Genomic DNA, 6,000 nt, shown 5'->3' with positions numbered 1-6,000 from the left:
GCACTGTGACCCACATGCTTGGCCAATCACAGCGCCAGCAGCGAGGAGAGCCATAATTGGCCACAGGCAGGATGACTGCTGCACACGCAGCAGAGGGCTGTCAATGAGTGCCTGTGCGACTACGGCACCAGGACAGGGTCAGGGGAGCTCGTTTTTTTCCCCACGCCAGTGAGCCATGATCAGGGATGCATGCACTGTCCTGTCACCATTTGAGGAGGCCACGAGGATGGTGAGCAGTGACAGTGCATGCACAGTGACACTGTACCTTTTGTTCACCTGTTGGAGCACACGCTGCATGGAATAATGGACAGGGCACTTGAGGCAGAACAGAGGCAGGAAAAGGGAGGACTTCCTTGCCTCCAAAGGTCCCCTTTATCCAGAAAGTGTTCCTGCTGTCCCACCGATCACACAGGAAGAGGAGGAGGAGGATTGTGTCAGCATGGAGGTGGAGCCTGACACCCAGCATCAGAAGCAGCAGACTTTTAGGGATGATTTACAGTCCCAAGAAACCCGTGGACTTGTATGTGGCTGGGAGGAGGTCGCTGCGGATCATGTCGTCCTTAGTGACCCAGAGGACTCCGGACCGAATGCCTCAACTAACCTACGCTGCATGGCCTCCCTGATCCTGCAAAGCCTGCGGAAGGATCCTCGTATTCAGAGGATCAAGGAGAGGGATCATTACTGGCTGGAAACTCTCCTTGATCCACGGTACGGTTCATAAAGATGAATCAGTCTTGGATCACCACTAGCTACCAAGCACCTGAAGCTGATGTAACCGAATAGTTTTTTTTTAAATGTCACATCCCTTCAAGACTGCCTATGCTGATGCTGAGTGACTATCTTGTTATGTACATTTTTGGTTCTGGGTGCCACCACCAATTTTTCAGCCCCTGTTTAACAGGGGCATGTAATTACAATTTTTGATGCAATGCTTTGCAGCAGGGCTCATTCCTGCACTCCAACTAGAGTATCTGTGAGGGATTGCAGTGTCGTGGCACCAGCACCAGTGCCTAAGGCCCAATTTTTCAGCCCCTCTTTAACAGGGGCGTGCAATTACAATTTTTGATGCAATATTTTGCAGGAGGGTACGTTGCTGCACTCAACTACAATATTTGTGAGTGGTTGCAGTGTCATGGCACCAGCACCAGTGCATAAGGCCCAATTTTTCAGCCCCTGTTTAACAGGGGCATGTAATTACAATTTTTGATGCAATACTTTGCAGCAGGGCTCATTGCTGCTCTCCAACTAGAATTTCTGTGAGGTGTTGCAGTGTTGTGGCACCAGTGCCTAAGGCCCAATTTTTCAGCCCCTGTTTAACAGGTGCATGTAATTACAATTCTTGATATAATATTTCACAGCAGGGCCTGTTTCAGTGCCGACCGAGACTAACTGTGAGGACTTACAGTGTTGTGGCACCAGCACCACCACCGCCAAAGGCCCAATTTTTCTACCACTGTTCAACATTGGCATGTAATTACAATTCTTGATATAATAGTTCGCAGCAGGGCGTTCCAGCGCCTACCAAGAGTCACTTTAAGGGCTTACAGTGTTGTGGCAACACCAACACCTTAGGCCTAGATTTCTGCAGAGCATATAGGGCAGGCCCCTACTTTCAAACATCCAACTTACAAACGCCTCCCACTTGCAAACGGAAGGAGACAACAGGAAGTGAGATGAAAAAAGACAGACGGCAAAAAAATTATACAGGGATGATAACCCTTCCCTATGTTTTCCAAAAAGCTTAAAAATAGATTTTTTGACTGGAGCTACACTTTAAAAATGTACCAGTTCAAAATTACAAATAGATTCTATTTAACACAACAAACCTACACAGTCCCTGTCTTGTTTGCACCGCCTGTATACTGTTGGTCTGAGTATATAAAGCCTGGGGGCCCCATACCTTTCCTTTTTTTAATTTGGGTACGGGGTTCCCCTTAATATCAGTACAAGACCCAAAGGGGCTGGTGATGAGTAGGGGGGCTACCCATGCCATTTTTCTCAATGATTTTCATCCGTATTGCCCGGAACCAGACATTACATTAAAACCGCAAGCAGTTTTAAATTACTTTTTTCCGTTAGAAATTTCATTTTGTGCAGGGACTGTTCTAAACACGGGGAACATGTGCCACTTCACAGGTATACTATAGACACAATATTTAGTCACAATATTTAAAGGAATATTTCACTTTTTTTCCACTTTAAGCGTCGATCAGTGCTCCGAAAAACTGCAGTTTTTAAAAGTTTTTTTTGCATTGATACATGTCCCCTGTGGCAGGAGCCGGGTCCCCAATCCCCTTTTAGGACAATGACTTGCATATTAGGCTTTAAAATTAGCACTTTTGATTTTCGAACGTTCGAGTCTCATAGACTTTAGTGGGGTTATTTTATTCAAATAAAGTAAATATTTGGATACAGTGCAACTGCTTTACCAGAAAGATAAAGTCTTGCACTCAATAGTCTGCATTGTAATGACTATTGATTTAGTAGTATAACAAACTGCTGATTACAACAGTTTAACTGCAATGAGCCAGTCCTAAAATGTAGCTAATGTATGCAATTCTGTACACTTCATCCATGTTGTTCTCCCTACTCTCCTCCACAAGTAACAAGCATCTACCTGTTAATGCTGGTACTAATTTACAGGACAACAAATCTCTCTACTTGTATACAGACCTCTGTGACTGGTTAGATGTACATGGACAGCCATGGCAAAACAAAAATATATTCCTGTAAATGGATAGAATACTGTCTGAAAGACTGAATCTAGAGGTTGGTAATTAATGATTCATATTTATAGTAGTCTAACATTATAATGTATGTGGTGTATCCCTAGGTTGAATTTTTAAGAGCATTCATTTCATTTTATTTGTTAATTTCATTAATTGTTTATAAGTGATACAGTGTTTTGGATTAAAAGTAAGCACTCGAAGGCTACACAGTAAAACCTTGGTTGGAGAGTAACTTGGTTTGAGAGCGTTTTGCAAGACAAGCAACATTTTTTTTTTGTAAATAGTTTTTATTAAATAAATTTTACATTACAATCCAAACATCTCCACAGTTGTTCCACAATTCCGGAGACAAGATCTGACAAGAATAACCCTCAGGTATAGATATGATCAACCGTTTCACGTATCAGGGTCGTACAGTAGAAAACACATCAATATACAAATTAGATACCATTCCCCATAGATCCTTATCGCCTCACCTACTTCCCCCAAACCCATCAATGCCCATCATACAGATAAAGGATGGCATTATTGGGCCAGAGGCAGGATAATCGACAGAGCCTTCCCCAGTGCTACTTGAGTGATCAAGGTAAAAGCATCGACCAGCCAAACAGCAGGAGGGAGGAAAGAACATAAAAAAAAAAATTGGGAGACGTAAGAAAATAAATACAAACAAAACGTACTCTAAACTAAGTCATAACAAGTGACAAAACTCTCAAAACTGGTCCATCTGGTGTCCAAAATAGATGGATATAGATATGAAAACGGGAATGGCCCGGTGTAGTCCATACTCTACCGAAAGTAAATAGGCTCAAAAGCCTAAGGTTTAGGTGGTTAGAGTTCTATTGTGCCATACTTCCCACACTTGCCAATATTTATCAAACTTTATTTTTGAGCGAGACCTTATGGCTAGGATTGACTCATACGTGTAGTATAGCTGGGTGGTCAGCAGTACCTCCGAGGCATTGGGTGCCTGATCATTTTTCCAAAATCTAGCTATCAGCGTTCTGGCAACTAGAAGAATGTGAGATACTACAACTCTAAAATTGGGTGGGTATTTCTCAATGCCTAAATTGAGAATCGCCAATCCCGGATCGGGAGTAGTGAAGATTCCAGTTATACTAGAGATAGTCTGGAATATGACATTCCAGAAGCTTGTCAGATGCTTACATGACCAAAACATGTGTAGGAGATTACCTACCTCCCCACAATTCCTCCAGCATAGGGGAGAGGACTCGGAGAGGCCAAACCTCAAGATTTTGTATGGCGTAAGATACCATCTTAGCGATTTTTTTAGCTATTTCCCAATGTCCAACACACTTAGAGGCCTTATAATTAGCCCGAAATGCGTGGCACCATTGTGTTTCTGAGATGGTCCTCTCCAAGTCCTCCCCCACCTAAGGTAAGGGCGGGATTTAATAAAGATAAGCTTTTGCTGAAAAAAATTATAAAATAAGGTGATTCCTTTAGGTAGGGCAGGAATAGTATCGTAGAAGCCCCAAAGGTCTTCTGCTATCGGAACATGATGGACCTTATTATCTTTTAGTAAATAGGAAATTTGGTGATACTTATATATATGTGCAGATGTTAGGTTGAAGCGTGCTTGCAAAGTATGAAACGGGATCAGAGAGGAGTCCTGAACTAGGTCAGCTAACCACATTATCCTTTTCCCAATCCACTCTTTCAGTGTGAGATTGGGAATTAAGAATTCAAGGGCTTGAAGAGGTATAGGGAGTTCTATCCGTTTAGTAGCCGTAGGCGTAGACCTGAGAAACCCTCTCCAAGCTTTCAGAGAAGCTTGGACAGTATCTGGAAGCTGTTGCAAGGCCCATGGTCTGATCGAATCAGTAAGCAGTAAGAGCCTCAAATTTCGGGTAGGGCTAAGGGCTCTTTCGATACAACACCATTTTGGCTCCAATGAAGAGTTGAACCAATGTTTTAGTTGGACACGGATGGACGCTTGATAATAATCTTTGAGGTCCACCATGCCCATACCGCCCGCCAATCTATGTTTCACTAACAAAGTTTTGGAACATCGAGGTCTTCTGGATCGCCAGATGAATTTGTTCATTAAAGAATTAAGCGCCGAGAAGTGTTTAGTAGATGGGGTAGTAGGTAAGACCCTTAAAATGTACAGAATTTGGGGGAGCATCAGCATCTTGCCCTGACCACGGCACGATGCATCAGCATCGTGCCCTGACCACGACAATTCAGACTTAGCCACTCTACTCGAATCCTTAGTCAATTTGTCGATAAGTGGGGGGTAGTTAGCGTCTGCGAGACTCCGAGCGTTTTTGGTTATTATAAGCCCCAAGTAGGGGATATTGGATGAACTCCATGTGTATGGAAATGTGGAAGTCAGGTGGTCTCGAAGGGAGGGCCCAATATTTAAATCTAAAATGGTTAATTTCGAGAAGTTTACTTTATAATAGGAAATTTAGCTAAACTCATGAAGTACATTGTGGGCCTGTGGCAATGACGTAGCAGGTTGAGTCAGAAAAAGAATAATATCGTCCGCGAATAAATTAATTTTGTGGGGACTATCCTGTATGGAGACACCTAAAATCTTTGGGTGGGATTGGATTTTTTCAGCTAATGGCTCAATAAGGAGGTTAAAAATTGTAGGGGAGAGCGGGCAGCCCTGCCTGGTACCATTAGAAATAGAAAAAGGGGACGACAGCATGTTTGAGGTGAAAACCTGTGCCGAGGGGGTGGAGTAGAGAGCAAGAATACCCGAGAGGATCGGCCCACAGAAACCAAACTTCCGCAAGACCTGACCCATATATCCCCAGTGAATCTTGTCAAAAGCCTTCTCCGCATCCAGGAAAAGGGAGCAGAGAAGGCGTCCGACAGGCCCCAGCATACTGGATAACACCAATGACACGTCTTGTAGCCTGATCTGGCTGAACAAGCATAGGGATAATAGGAAGCAATCGCTGAGCAAGTATTTTGGCATATAACTTGACGTCTGTATTTAATAGGGAAATTGGCCTAAAGTTGGAAGGGGTAGTAGGTTCCTTGCCCGGCTTGGGGATTGTGACCACATATGCTCTGAGCAAGGAAGGAGGCTGAGGACATTGCTTCAGCTTAGATGTCAGATAGTATTGGGGACAGTGAGGCCGAGAAGGTACGGTAATAATCATTGGTTAGGCCGTCAGGGTCCGGGGACTTGCCCAGGGGAAGAGACTTGATACTTTTCGCTATTTCCAGGGCTGTAATAGGGGCGTTAAGGGAAGCTAATTGATCTACAGAGAGGGAGGGAAGATTGATACTA

The sequence above is a fragment of the Lithobates pipiens genome, unplaced genomic scaffold, assembly GCF_037356315.1.
Source record: "Lithobates pipiens isolate NorthernLeopardFrog02 unplaced genomic scaffold, aLitPip1_a1.2 Scaffold_8, whole genome shotgun sequence".
Taxonomy (NCBI): Eukaryota; Metazoa; Chordata; class Amphibia; order Anura; family Ranidae; genus Lithobates; species Lithobates pipiens.
Note: the sequence above shows the minus strand (reverse complement) of the source record.